The 15,221-nt window shown below is 50.9% G+C and overlaps 1 long non-coding RNA gene across 1 annotated transcript; it reads right to left on the bottom strand.

Annotated features, from left to right (window-relative positions):
* Positions 1-4,796: 4,796 nt before the first annotated feature.
* Positions 4,797-12,162, bottom strand: LOC146584667 (uncharacterized). The gene is made up of 5 exons (XR_014898150.1): positions 11,868-12,162; positions 10,067-10,192; positions 8,915-9,022; positions 8,313-8,448; positions 4,797-5,837 (listed from the first exon to the last, which is right to left on the bottom strand). It is a non-coding gene; the product is annotated as an uncharacterized LOC146584667 (long non-coding RNA).
* Positions 12,163-15,221: the final 3,059 nt, after the last annotated feature.

The raw sequence follows: 15,221 nt of genomic DNA on the forward strand, positions 1-15,221 counted from the left end.
GCCCTGCGCGCAGCGCGGCGCTCCGCGGAGGGGCAGGCGGGGGGCGGACTCGCTGCCAGCTTCTCCTGGCCTCTTTGGTCTTCCTCTCGTGGAGGAAGGCTGCTTCCTTGCCTGCCCCCTGCGCGGCTCCCCGCCGCCCCGGAGCTGGTGCTTGCTGCGCGCCAGGGTCTGYCTGGGAGGGAATGGGTCATTTTGGCTTGCCCGGGTGCTTCAGACTATTCATTTTTCTAACCTGGGGTCACATGGCAATCAGCCTGAAGGGCCCTTTGGCCCAACTCAAATACAMACTTGATTTCCCCTTGCCGCCCCAAACGCCCCGGGAGAAAAATAACTCCTTCGCAGCACTGGCCAAACAYGCAAAACGTGTAGAGGCTTTATATCGGCACCCGGCCGGGCGCACACGCGTGCAGGCGCGAGAAAGAGCTGGTGGGCGATCATGCAAATAAACAGAATTTTTGTTTTAAGAAGCAGCCCTTATAAAGGCAAAAACATTGGAGGGGAATGAAATTATTATTTAGGCAAGGTTTAGCAGGTTTAATTGCTGCTTTTCCATTGCATATAATTGCTTGTTTGCTCATATTTTTTAAAAAGTTTTACATGAGGGGCAGGTGCGTGCGACAGGAAGAGGGTATTATTGCTGGGATGACCACAACTAAGTGAAGTGGGAGTCATCGTGTCAATCACTCCACAGAGCAACAAGTTCTCAAGAGTTTCCCCCCTGGGTTTCTGGTTGTTTTTGCAACTCGGTGAATTCCACGTGCTTTCTCTGGCTTGGCGCACGGGCAGTGCAAAGCCCCTTCTTAAATTCTACGTCGTCAGCCTATTCCCGGAAAGCTAATCCCAAGGCCAAAAGCTTTCCAGCTTGCGGTCCTGCCGCCCAACAAAACCGGCCAGGTTATGGTCCGTCCATTTTGTGCGTTGTGTCGGTGGGATTTAAACACACACTTAAGTGCCGGCTGTAAATCGGAGCCGGCGATGGTTGGTGTCCATCATTGACAGCTCGCTCYGCTGACAGCACCGGCTTTGAAAACACGGCTCAGGCTGGCTAAGGCAAACAGAGCCTCTCGTCACCAAGTCCCCCTTATTTTTCCAAGCGGCCCTTCCTCAGGGCTGGCTGGAGATGGGGGTTTTCCCTGGCAGCCTGCACATGCCAGCTGCAGATCGCAGCTGTTGAATTGTCCCTCCTCCCGYGGGAGGCTCCCGCTGCCCCAAAGCCACCCACGTCATGCTCGCCCTGGCCAAGGAGGAGCAGCGGGCTCCCCACACCGCTTGGCTGCATTTGCTTACCTGGTCTCTGCGTACAGGTGCAATGGTGGCGCATGCGGGTGGCCAGCATATTGGGACGCGCTCTGGGGCTTTCATGCCGGGTAGGAGCTGCTCTGTGCAAAAAGAGCAGGATCTTGGGATGTGTTTGCATGAACGTGCGAAGCGTTAAGGGTTGGTCTGTAAAGCTGCAGAAAGKTGGCTTTTGCAAAGCTTCACCTGGGCCCTGAATTTGTGACTGGTCCAAAACACCCCATGCACTTACCTGCTATATTTCAAATACTCCAAACTCCTTAGCTGCTACTGCAAAGGTGGCCGTGTTGCAAGAAAACCAGGAAATCCTGAACAATTAAGTGACCCATAGAAAATAGGGGCCCAGTTCCAGTTCCACTGACGATAACAGGACTTTTTGTATAGACTGCATTGAGAACCGGATCTGGGCCACCCACTCATCATTAGCTGATCTATAGTGGTTGCTAAGATAGCCCAGTTTTCCCCATTTTCAGGATGAGGTACAGCACTGGACTTTCCTGATCTACTGAATTTTGATACAGGATTTTGATATTTGATTCCCAAGGGTGCATTCCTCCAGCCCTAAGAAGTGAAGGTCCTCATCAGGTTGGCAGCATGCCCACAAAAGAGGAAACCCGTAGGCACGTAGACATACCAGCTGCTTCACCACCAGCTTCTCTGGAGAAATGCTCAGCTTCAGAGTCTCAGCATCTTTCTGCTCCACTTAGGAGGTGACAAGGCCAAGCCACCACATCCTCCAGCTCCAAAGCCATCATCATGCATGGCTACAGTGTGTCTGGAAACCACTTTGTTGAAGACCCTCCTAAAAACCTCAAATGTAACACAGGAAGGTGGTTACTGCTCACTCCCACATAAGACCTGCCCTCCTTTTCCTTGCTGCATGTCCCAGTAGCATCCGTTCACTTGATAAGACACAGGATGAGCCTAGCAGCAACCTCTTCCAGTTCAGAACCAGCAGGATGAGGCCTTCACGGGTCTCCTTCCAATGTTACCTCAGGCCCACAAGCAGATTAACAAACCTGAAAGACAACAAGGACTAATTAGGGCAAATTCAGGTCCAAAAACTTTGAGCTGAGGCCTTGATATATTTTGAGGGGTCTAGCAGAGTGGGCTGCTTGGGACAGCTCAGCTGGCACTGTTGGCAAATCCATGGCCTCCCCAGTGTCTGCAGGTGGAGCAAGGCCATTCAGCCAACCTCTAGCACCAGCCAAAACCTTCCCCACCTCCCAGCTGCCGCAGAGCTGAGCCTGTGGTTGACCACAACCAGCTGCTGCTTTTCAAACATGATTACCCCCAACTAAAGGAGGTGCCAAGTGCTGCTGCAAGAGGTGTTAGTTAAAGCTTGTTAGCCACATCTTTTCCACATACCCTCGTTTTCCCTGCCCCTAGACCTGTCCTATATGGCCAGCCTTGACATCTAGCCAGGCAGGTTTAAGAGCTTCTTGGGGTCCCAGCCTCCTCCCACCAGCCCTTGCTCCTCCTATAGACTTGTCTTTTCTAATTCTTCTGGAAGATGCAATTGCTCTGCGGCCATCTAAACACAACTCCTTTGAAATCCCCGAAGTGAGAAAAGATGTAAAATGTCTTGATGGGTGATTATCTCCTTCCTTCATTTTCCAAATAATTTCAGATGAGATGGGACCTATCATCCTTCCACTAGAGCTGGCCATGGAATTAGACTGTAAACTCCCAAAGGCAGAGACCAGATTTCAGGTTAGCCTGGATAGTGTCTTGCGCTGCCCCAGGACAGCGAGCCCTAGACGCTGCCAAAATAAAAATGACAGACACTCTGTGTCACCCCCTCCCGAGCCCCCTCGCTGTGGCACGCAGTCTGTCTGGCCACCATCCGCCCCGTGTGCCCCCACTGTCTTCTCCTCTGCTCTGCTTTCACAATCTGCTGCAGTGCAGCCAAATACACCCGTTCGCGCGTTTGCGAGGAGGAACGTCAAACCCCGCGCTCGGGATTTACATCCAAACATGGAACCTACGGAGGCAATTAAAAACACACAATTGCTTTTCCCACCCTTTGGTATTCCGCTGCTTCCCTCCCGCTTCCAGGTTCAAGTCGAGACCTGGCGCGGAGGCAGACAAACCCTACGGAGAAGCCAGGGGCAGAGTTCAGCTCTCGCGATCCCGGATCGTGGCCTTGAAGCAGACAGGCGCTGGCTTGGTCCGACACGACGTTTTACAGCCCGCGATCAGTGCCCCGAAGGGCTCTGACTCTGGGCCACTCCTGGGGACAGGCACAACTCAGGGGGTGCTGMATGAAGGATGGTGAGATGGAGGATTTTTTTTTTWAATAAATATGCATTCATGGCTCAGCCAAACCCAAAATATGGTGCAGTAAGGGATAGTGATCCCTGTGCCCCACCACGGAAGTGGCCACCATCCCGCTGGAGCTAGCTAAGGCTCGGGGAATGCTTTGTTTTCCCTTCAGGTTCCCACTGAACCTCCATGATAACRCAGCCCACGTAATACAGGAGAGCAGAGGGACTTCTGATGGCTGGAGGATGGGGAAGAGAAGTGTTGGGCTCTTGAGCAGATCCCCAGGCCACACTCAGTGACACCTGGTTCATGCTATAACGACAGGTCCTTTTTCCTCGCTTGCCTGTGTTAGGGAAAGGCGGAGAACGTGTTCTGTTGGTTCGCTGGGGATGTCTGTCCTTGCGCTGGGCCTTGGTTACTCCTTGTCCCCGTTCCTGCTCCAGGCGTCAGCGCTTTTCGCCCTGGCCATGCCCTCCGGCAAGTACAGCTCCGAGGAGTTTTCACTGCTTTCCTGATCCGGCGTGCTGGAAAACCCATTTCTAAGCCCAAACTAGAAGCACCCCCAGCAAGTTTTTTAATTTTTTTACAGTGGTGGAGAAGGGGGATTTGTTCACGCCGGTGGCTCCTGTGTTTGCAAACCAGATGCTGCTCTAAACCCAGGTGCCCAGAGGAGCAGAAGGAAAGGAGACGAAGGCACCTTGGCCGCCCAGCCCCCAAGGAGGCACCTCGGCAACACRCGCACAAGCAAACTCAGCTTGCAAAACAGAGAGGGGAAAAAAAACACCCAAAATCATGATAATTCCAACTCTTTATTAATAGCACAGGCACAATCATTTGCATATTTTTTGAAGCATACGCTTTCTTTAAACTCGATGGGCGGCCTTTTGAGCAAGCAGGGGCAGGGGGGAGGTAGCGACGTCCCCTGCAGGAATAACCCCCCCGCCGGGGCTGGGGCTTCTCACCAGGGGCTGTGCACGATTTGCACTTAAGCGGGGAAAACCGTCTGAGTGCAGATGAGGGAGAATTGTTGGTGGGGGGGGAGCCCTCTGGGACCTGCAGAGCCTTGGCAAAATACCTTCTAGCCTTGAAGGCCAGAAGAAGTCATTATGCAACTTGGTTGACCCCAAGTTGCTGAACTAAGCTGACGCTTTCTTAATAAAATTAAGAAAAAATAAATAAGTAAAYGGAAGAGCAGCCCCGTACTTTGTGGCTGCTGGGAGTTTCCCCACTCCGCAGCTCCCCGCCGCCGGCTCTCGCGGCCGCGTGCTTTTAAGCGTGGGAGGTTGCTCGGCCCAGACTTGCTCGCCCCAGCGCTGAGCTAGCGCCAGCTCTGCCGCGGCTCACACGTCCCGCCCGGCCCCGATAAACCGGATGGGTTTAATAAATGTATTTCGTCCTCGCAATTCAGAGTCGCAAATAGGGAGGAGGAAAGAGCAGGATGGAGTGATGCAGAAATAAATAAGGAAATAAAGGATATAAATACATTATTTAACCATGTGTTTCGCTATTTATGCACATTTGTCCAGTCACACGCACTTCCGTAAATACACCCTTACATGTTGTACCTCCCACCTGCCTCCTCCGGCTGCATTTCCAGCCAGTTCAAAGCCTGACAGTTCGTCGTGGAGCTTTTAATATCCGAGTTTCAGTCCTTTCTTGCTCTGGCCTTGCTCTGTTGTTCATGCACCTGAGCGTTATCGCCGGAGCCAGTGTTTGCCTGCATCACAGCTTGAGACACCTCAGCCTCCTCCTCCTCCAGTCAACGTGAGGCCATTGCATTCAAAAAAAAAAAAAAAAAGGAAATCACGGAACCACACCTCTGGGAAGATCCACACGTAAAAAGGTATAGGCCACAGGTAGTGACATCAGTCCTGCTTCAAATGAGCGTCGATTCTGGGGCCAGGAGATGATGGCTTGATTGCCAGGCCCAGTTGGTTACCTGCGTCACCGGTGGGTTTTTAGCAAAAGCTCCTGGCCAAACGCGTTTTCTACAGTCCAAAGGTCCCTCCACCTCCTGCTCAGCTGCCAAATCTCCCATTTCCTCTGGGCAGAGTGGCTGCCAAATGGGAGACACCGATACCGGCAGAGGAGCTTTCACTCCTTCCTGCAGCCTGCTGGACGCCGCCTGCAGCGGCCGCTCTGGACCCGGATTCTCACGCGGCTGAAGTGCTGAAGTCACTTTATCCCAGGTGCAAAGCCAATCATTTGTCCCCCAAAAATGCTGTTCATGGTCCAGTTTGCCTTCATTRCTTGTTGTCTTGCTCACCACAGCTATCCTATTTCAAGAAGACAAGGGGGAAGTCTCTAAGGTGCTGGAAAACTGTAGGATTTGTTTGTTTGTTTGTTTGTTTTTAAATGGAAAAGGTTTGGTCCTCTGGGCCCAGGCCATAGTTGCCCAATGCCCCCAAAAGGTAAACTCCTGGTGGAGTGTGATGGCCCTCCCTGGCCATCACCAGCAGATGACAGCTTCAAATGCTGCTTTGAATCCAACTGATGGGATGCCCAGAGAGACAGCTTTTGAAACCTCCCAGCTCCTACCGCCCTTCTTTTCTCCCCCGAAATCCCTCTCTTCTGCATGAATCATTTGCCAGAGATAGACCTCTCCGTGACTGAGCCYGAGGTTTGTGGATGTATTGGATCCTCTCCTGTTTTGAGGGGGTTAGGACCTCATTGCTGTCCTCCTTTCCTCCTGGGCACAGCGCTCCTGTTGACCTCATCTGCTCAAAGCTCCAGAAGTGGGGAGCTGAAGATGCTGTCCCTGCACTGCGGTGACCAAAATTTGCCTGCTTAAATCAGCTCCATTATAGAGTTCAAGATGAGAAAGAAGGTCCTAAAGAAGGACAGGCACAGTTAAAGAGTAAAACCCTATGTCCACATAACTTGTCCATCCCCATCGTAAACCCAGTGGAGCTGCAGGCTTTTCCTTTCTTGCTAAAGCTTGTTTACCGCTCATGGCCAAAAGATGATCCCCAACCAGAAGATCAGCAGGTTGCTTCAGCATCAATAAGCCCCTGACCTCACATTGCTTTGGGCTGCTGCAGGGAGCTTTGCTAAYGTAAGTGGCGGCAACGAAACAGCACAACGTCATGGTGAGGGACTCTCCAATAGCAAAGGGTAACGCCTGGAAAAGCCATCTCACGCACTCTTCTTAAAGAAGCAACAAAAGAAAACTGCACTGCCCCTTCTCCTGGGTTTGGTTTAATCCCAGGCTTCACTTTTTTTCTAGTTTCACACAAAGTGGTACTTTACTATCAGAAACAAATGATCCGTTCAAAAGGGCATACAAGCCCACGGAAGATAACAGCACACCCTCAGCACACCAGCGYTGTATACGCATGTAATTTAGCTTCCTAAGGTTGCAAAAAAAACATAGGGGAAAAAAGAATGTTGTGAGTGAGTRTGGTGAGGAGGGAGGAGATCAGATCAAACACCCTGATCAAAGCTAACATAACCTCGTATGCTGCTATTCAACAGCAACAAGCTAGAGCAGAAAAGAAAAGCGCTTAGACACACTGGAAACACAYGCAGGCATTGACATGCGAGAATTCCCATCTTCCCTTGGTAACACGCTCCTCGTACTTGAAAGCACAGCATCTTCCTAATGCCAAGATCACGAGACCTCTGCATGAACATGCAGGCAGCATTTACCCGAGGAAGAATGAAGGGTGTAACAGCCGGGAGGGAGTGGAAACACATCTCCAAAGGGTTGCAGGAGAAGATAATTATTACAAAGCCCTCATTGTGCTGCATGGGGTATTCTGAGCAAAAATGGGGTGGAACCRAGTACAGGAAAGTTGAGGCTCAACATAATGGAGAACGAGTCCATGGCACAGAGCCGAACATCAGCCTTCAAAGGGAAAAAGGCAAATCCTTGCTTCTTGTATCACTTGAAAGAAGATTAACCAACRTGCAAGCCAAAGATGAGGTACAAACCACAGCTCATCAAGCTGGAGCCTGCCATAGCTGCGTGAGAGGGGACAGTAGTCAGCCGAAGTGAAGGTGAGGCCGTCCACCACTGCAGCAGAAGCTTTAAAGGAGAAACCTTTCCTTCAGCTCTGGTTGAAGGAGCCCCGCTGCTGCTCCGCAGCCTCTCTCGCCCTCTGCCCCCCACCCACTCTGGCTGCACCCGGCCTGTAACCCGAATGCTAAGTAATGCTCTGGATCCCGTCCCGTGCATTTCCGAAGCTCAGGGAATACAAGGGAGTCTTCATCAGCCTGCTCTTGGAGCGGGAACAAACATAACCAGTCCTGTGTGGTTTTATAAAGGATTGGTTTATTTATACGTTGGCGGGTCCTTGGCATCCTGCCCTTTTGACATCCCTTCTCCAAAYGTGGCGGCTCAGGCCCTGCCCCAGGGCACCCTTCCAGTTACGCAGTTACTGCAGCGGCCAGCGCTGGTTATCTCTTTCTCCMATCAGGTCCCTGAACCCTCCTGCTTCCTCCAGCTGCGAGGTGCCCTATTTGCTGACCAGTGCTTTTCCTTAGAGGACCCTGTTCAGATGAGAGAGAGCAYGCTGCCTGCTCACCGCGATTTYGTGCTGAACGACACRGGCTGCCTCCAGACCCTGCTTCAGTCACGATGCACCCACACTGGACCAGTTGATTCCCCCAGGACAGCCAGACCCCTTGGTGACAAGGCCCACACCAGGGTGCAGCAAGAGCTGGCAGCTCCCTGGAGGAGCAGGGCTTGGAGGTGGTAATGTGGTCAGCAGGGCAGGGACCTCACCAGCCAGGGCCCCCTCCAACAGTACCTGAGCAAGGCAAACAGTGCAGGGATGGTAGCCAGCGTCAACCAAGAGTCCAGACCATCAGGCAAGTTCATGGTGATGAGGCAGGTCAAGCCAGGAGATCTGGATCAACAGGGTCCATGATCAGGTACTGCTGTAGCTGGAGAAGAGACATACACTCCATCATAACTCAGGCCAAACCAAAGGCCCCAGGCTGAGCTAAAATGGACTCCAGGCCCCGTGGGTTGGGATTGTGAGTGGAGGCCACAGGTGATGCTGGTCAGGGCCATTAAGGACAATTAGTGCCCTCAGGGCCATGATAGTCTGTCTCCAAAGAGGTCCTGCTGAAAAAGATATGACATAGCCAAAATGGATGAGTAAACACAGTGCGAGTCAAGGCTCAGGGAGATCCTGACCACTGCTGGGGCTATGCCCAGGGCTTACAGCAGCCTCTGGGGGGATGATACAAATGGAGCACRAGGCCTCGCTGCCTTTGCTTTGGTCTGTCTGGTTGAATCCATGCACAGACTCCCGGGAGCAGCAAGCAAAACCCAGAGACAGTGAGAAACAAAAGCACAGAACCCAGGAGTCCAAACGTGCCCAGTCCTGCATGAGTGCAAACCTACCACTCCATCCTCCCCGCCAGTCCCCTGAGCCCTCAGCTCTTGCAGGCTGGCAAAGCTGACTTGCTGGAATGGGAGGGTTTCAGTCATTATTCGGCAGGGCTCCATTCACTGCAACAAACAGGAAAACGCAAGACGAAAAGATCATAAAAATCATAAACAACATCTCTGAGGGCTGGCCTGTGTCAGATAGGCTCTGCTGCTTTCCTTCCACCTCAAGTGATTTTACCACACTGAGTGTGCGGTGAAATCCCTCTTTTTATTTCACAGCGTTTGTTTCCTSGAGTCCTGTGTTTCAAAGTCAGCCTTAATCACTTTTTAATCATATTTGATGCTTCCTTGCCTTTGGCATTCCTTAATCTCAAAGATGCTTCCCATGGAACAGCCATGCCTTTCATCCCTCCCAGGAGGGCTCCATCACGTAGGCTGAAGGTCTTAATTAAATGAGCACGTCCTTGATGTTACTGCATTCTCTGGCCTTGCAAAGCAAAGGTAGAAGTTCATTGCTGCCTCCGGCTCTGTAACCATTGCTCAAAAGCCAAAGCAGCCAGTAGGGGAGTCTTCACTGGAGCAAAATGCAGCTTGGCTTCTCTTACCCAACTGACATTCTCCTACGGTTGTTCTAGTCAAGTTTCTAGCCCAGTTTCTTCAAGAACTCCACACTTATTAAGTGGGCTTCTCCTCAGAGAGAGAGCACAGAGACACCAAATTCCTTTTAAATAATKGATAAGCTTTGTGTCTGCTAATGTAAGACAGCATAAACCTGACTGAGCCAACATGAAGTGTGATTTGACTTCACTTGCAGGAGAAATAGGCACTAAATTAGTCATTTTAGCAGTAGGATTTTTTTCTTTAAGGAAGCTTCTGCTTAGAATTAGCCAAGGGCAATGCATGGACATCTAATCATTATTAATTATTTTTCATTCATGAAAGCTGCCTTTAGCTAATAAAAACATAACTGCTATTTCTTGTGTGTAATCAAGTAGATGTGTCACAACACAGTGTGTTGGCTTCTGCTCTGACCCGTTGTCACGTCTCTGCAGAGAGCCAGGCAACCTTCTACTGCTGTAATACCATGACARCCCACTGGCAAATGGTGACAACAGGCTCTTTGTGATTCTGCTCTTGCAAACATATTTGTGGTCATTTAGCTACCTGTGATCTTAAGGCAGGAGATAGAACTGAAGCTTGGTCAGCAATGAAGGCTGGGTGGCAGCCAGAGCTGTGGTCAAAAACATCCATCCTAGTTCCTTGACACTTCTGCATTTGTGGGCCGTGGCTCTGTGGAAAAGATGATGCATCATCAAAAGATGATTCTACATACAATTGTCCTGGTTGATTTTACAGAGAATCTAACCCAGACCCAAAGCAGTAAAGTGAATTTACTTGTACTGATCTAAATTTGCTCCTTCTCCTCAATCCTTTTTCTTTCATCTTTCAGGTTATTCATGTGTTCATAGAAATTGCTGGATTAGGCCACTTGACCACAAGTGGTCCACAGTCCATCTCCAGCAGTGATGCTTACAAGCTGCTTTTAAAATCATTTTCAAGGAAAATGGGAACGTTCTGTTGGTGTTGCACATTTCCCCCAGAGTACATCYTATAAATCCCACAATCCACAAATTTTGTGGACAATGCCACCCTGCAGACAGAATTCCAGTGAGAATCTGGTTACAGTTGTAAGAATATAAAAAGCAGCATCCAACCTGCAAGCAGCAAACAAAAAGAGGGCATAAAAGCTAGAGGCAGCACATCAGCGTTTCATGGATCTGGCGAGGTAATGAAAGCAACCACGCTTGGGCCTGTTGGTTTGCTTGTGGGCCAGCTTGACACGCTTTGGGGAGAAACCAAGGATAGCTTAGAGATTTCTTGCTTATTTGGTTGCTCCCCAGAAGGAGAAAATGAGCTTCCATTCCTTTGACTTTTTGTAAAAAACAACTTAACTTCTTATTCCTCAACAATCTCAAAAGGGCCTAAAAGCCAATGGAAATGGCATCTAAGACCATCTTTTGCATTCTGAAAATCTTCCTGTGTGCTTTTGGGGTGCAGCTGGCAAAAACATACTCTGTAAGAATTCATGTTTATATGTGCTCCCGACATGATCTGATTAGATGCTAACACTGGAGGAACAGGAGCTCTTCGTGACATGTCCTAGAGGTATCTGTGATTTCACACTGGACATCCTTCAGCATCTGTGGACAACCTTACACTTAGTGAAAAAGTGTTTGTTATCTCCTTAGTATACTAAATASCAGGAACCAAATTAAACTCAATAGCGATGGGCTACGTAGAAGTTCCCCATGTMTGGAGCTTCTTCCTACTCACAGTGTTGAAATGCCTTAGCCACCCACAGAAGAACACAGACACTTCTGAGGCAASACTCAACAGGTGCTATGACATTAGAGACACTGAACAGAGCAGGTGTAGATGAGACAGGGGCCTTTTGAGCTGGCTGAATGCAAGAAAACAGCAAGATGAATGARAGAACTCCTCCCAGTTGCATCAGCTGGAGAAGATCTCTGCCCGAAGGCACCAGCAAAGATGTGCCAGCCAAAGACCCTTTCCTGCTATCACTCTGAGCAGCTCAGGACTAACTGCATTATACATCTCCTTGATGTATGGCTGCCCTTGAATCCTGTTCCTCTCTTAGCTGGTATTTGTGGTGGCAGTTCATTTCTGCTGAAGGACAGGAATCAAGTGACTGCCATTAAGGCCATGAGTGACTACTTGCTCTTGACAGTTTCCAGATAGCAGATTAGCAGAACAGTAATGGATAGTAAGGAGCCCCCACTTATAAAACCCCTKAAGAGGTAGGATTAATGTAAGAGTGAAGAGAAAGCTTGATGAGGCAGGGTGGTAAGGAGCAGGAGACAGAGGCATCCGTTTAGGAGGCAGAGCTTTGTCTTGCCTGCCAGATCCACAAAACCAGGGGGGGAATCAGGAGAAGCTTAGTTACCCTCAGCTGTCCTGGGTTTAACAGACCCCTTTGGCTCCAGAATCACTTCTTTTGTCTTCTTCTGGTTCCCTCTGCTTTTGCACTCCAGGGCTGGCTCACGGACATGGCCGGAGCCTGGGCTGTGCTCAGTGGCTCTCCCTCCCTTACAGATAAGGAAGTGGGCAAAGCGGGGAGCTTTTTCTCCTCTGTATCCAATCCAAGTCCTCTATCCAGGTGATGGGGTGCCATCAGAAAGGATGAAGAGATACCTGTYAGCCAGGACAAAGCACAGCCAGTTAATACAGAGGCACGGGGGACACCCAGCGATGAGCTGCGGCTGAGGAACGGTTGCAGTGGAAGGCAGCTGGCGGCTAACGTTTCACAGCTCCCGCCGTGCCTCCCGGGTGCCACGGACTTGCAGCAGTACATCCTGCCTTCTGGAACTCCTGTCTCGCAGGGAGAGGCTCGGCATCCCATCCCCTCCTGTTTCCAAAGGCTTTTTTTTTTTCTTTTTGGCAATCTAAAAACAAGAGCGGGAGGAAATACATAAAAAGCTGGTGCCTAGGAGACTGCAACCTCTGTCCTCTTTCCGTTCTGCCTGTCAGCAGTGTCTACTGCTCCCCTGGGCTCCCTCAGAGCAGCCTCTGATTTACCTGATGGCTTGGTCTCCTGCTCTCCTGCTTTCCCGGAGGCCGCCTGGCCCTCTCCTCTCGCACCAGTGGGCAGTCACCGGCTTCGCTGCACCCCATGGCCTTGCCCCCAGCAGTCAGCTCCCGCAGAGCCCCACTGAGATCTCCTGCAGGATAGCAAGGTGCAATCAAGGAAATCGAATATCAGTTATTATACAACATAGCGTGAAAGCTCAAGTGGCCCTGCCAGTGCCAGACACTGAAATGCAAACAGCTTTATCAAAACACGCTGAAGCAGTATAAATTCCTTGGCAGAAAGGTGAGGCCAGCAGACCGTGCAGTGGTAATTGCTGGGGCCATATGTTTCCCATAGCGGAGAACTTTGTCCCTCTGGAGGCAGAAGTGGAGCAGAGGGCATGCAAAATATTCCCAGCAAACTCCAGCCTGTGGAAAAGCAAGGTCCCGCATCCCCAGGAGAATGCATTAAACCTATCCCRTTTCACAAAACCAGAACAAACTTCTGAAGGGTTCTGCTCGAACAGCAGCAACCCCTGCCTTGGGTGAAGGTTGTTTTGGTTTTGCTCCACTTAGAGCTGGTGGGACTGGTAGGAGTTAACTGGAACTTAGCGTGAGTCTGGGTGAGGGAGCTGAGGTTAGCAAGGCTGCAGCAGGTCACCCAGCAGCATGTGTCTTGGAGAGGACTTGAACTCGTCAGCCGCTTGGCCAAAAATGCCTCCTAGGAAAGAGAAAGGGTGCAGGAAGGGGAAATACTAGCCATTTCACACCAGCAGGTCACAGCTAGCAAAATGAGTTATTATTTGACCTGGATTTAGAATCCGACACAATGCTTGAGATGTCTCCTTATGGTCTTCAGCAAGCTTTATTCATATTTACCTTGTGAAAGACCACCTGAGAGAGAGAGCAGGGGTGAAGTGACCTGCCGGTACCCGAACAAGAGGAAGGGACCAAAGGGAGCCTGCCTCTCACCTCCCAGGTCCTTGGGCTTGTAGGCAGGCTCTGACAACCAAGCAGAARTTCTCTGCCTTTGAACCTTCCTAAAACTCAAAGTAAATGGACACAAGTTCATTGTGTCTCCACGCATACCAGAAAAATGTCTCAAAGAGTGATGCTGACTGTGCCCTTCTTGCTGACTGCTGGTGTGCAGAGAACTTGTAAAAGTGGGACAAACTTTCAGGCTTTCCCACCTCCTCTCAAAGCAAATGAATTAAAGCCTTCCCCATCGGTGGCTGAAGCACAGGCTGCCAGGCCTGCAGCGTTGGAGAGCAGGGCAGGGCTGGTCCCCGATGCCCTCTGGTGCCTAAGCACAACATGGCATGGAGGTAGCCAGTTGATGGGACCAAACAAAACTATACTAAACTTTTGAGTAGCTTTCAGCTCCTCTTACAGATGTGACACTAGCTCCTCTCCAGCAGCACCACCATTTCAAAATGGGACAACGGATGGCYACGAAAGGCAGTGGTCAAATACCATCAGCAGCAAAACTGCCTCAATTTCAAAGTAAARTTGGACCAGAACAAAGTTGTCTGCATATTGTGTCACGAAGACCCTCATGGCACTGCCGTGTCATGACTGGGCCTCATGTCATGAGGGCATCTTATGTGATGCACCCTCAGCTGCAGTAGGAAGCTAAGGAAGGAGCTTTTTGCTCTACTACATTCACTTTTTCTCCAGATTTTGCATCTGAGAGACCTTGCTCTGCAAAATGGAGCTGTTTTCGACTGCTGTGTCCATATAGCAAGGAGGGACAGGTCTTTTGCCCAGCCTCGCCAAAGCCATCTGCCAACCTTCTGTGCTACTCTGAGGGGCTGCAGACGGGTTGGGAACATTTGTCCCACCCATTCAGAGGGTGTGGAGATCCTGGAGCTGGTGGTCCACGTGTGGCCACACCAGCCTTGCCTTCTGCTTCAGACAGAGCTGGTTTATGGGGGCAAAGAGGCTCTGGGAAGCATGAAAACCCAACGCGATCCCTTCTCCCCTTCAGAGCCCCTCTTTTGAGCGAGACCTAGGGGGCAAAGCCGCTCCAGGGGACCTTTCTTCTTCGTGTGGCTTTTAACAGGGACACTGAAAATTATGGTCAGCGTGGCTTTGAAGTGACAAAGCCTTTCTACTGTCGGCGTGCAGCAGGGGAGCGGTCCTGCGCTTTCATCCCCCAGGCACAGCGCGCAGACACCCCGTTGTTCCCCGCGCCCGGCGCAGACCGCCGCAGAGGCGCTGCCATCCCCCGGGAACGGTGCTCGCCTGCTTTTGATCTAAAATAAAAGTCTTTGTGAGCAAAATTGTCTGCTCTTTTGTCTGCAGGGGTGGGAGAGAGAGAAAAAGAATTACACACACACACACACACACACACACACACACACATATATATATGTAAAATAATAACAAAACAGAACAAACCCCAGACGGGATAGAAGAAAACTGCCAAGTGCAGAAAGCACTGTGGCAAAATAGCACAATAAAGCCTTTTTCCTTGTGCAAAACCCCAATTCCCAGCCAGGAGGCAGCTCGCTCAGCAGCGGTGTCACGGTGGGGCTTGCCACTCGCCTGCCAGGCACGGACGGACCCAACGGCCCAAGGATGGATGGATGAGGTCCGTGCTCCGCTCCACCAAGACCCGGCGCTGAGCCCCTGGGGATGGATTTGCGCCTCTCCAGCCGGGCGGGCAGGCGGCCGCTGGGCYGCGCGGGGAGAGCGGCCGCGGCGAGGACGCTGCAAGGCTGACCTTCCC

This window comes from Rhea americana, unplaced genomic scaffold (assembly GCF_003343005.1).
Source record: "Rhea americana isolate MKP2758 unplaced genomic scaffold, rheAme1 scaffold_90, whole genome shotgun sequence".
Lineage (NCBI taxonomy): Eukaryota > Metazoa > Chordata > Aves > Rheiformes > Rheidae > Rhea > Rhea americana.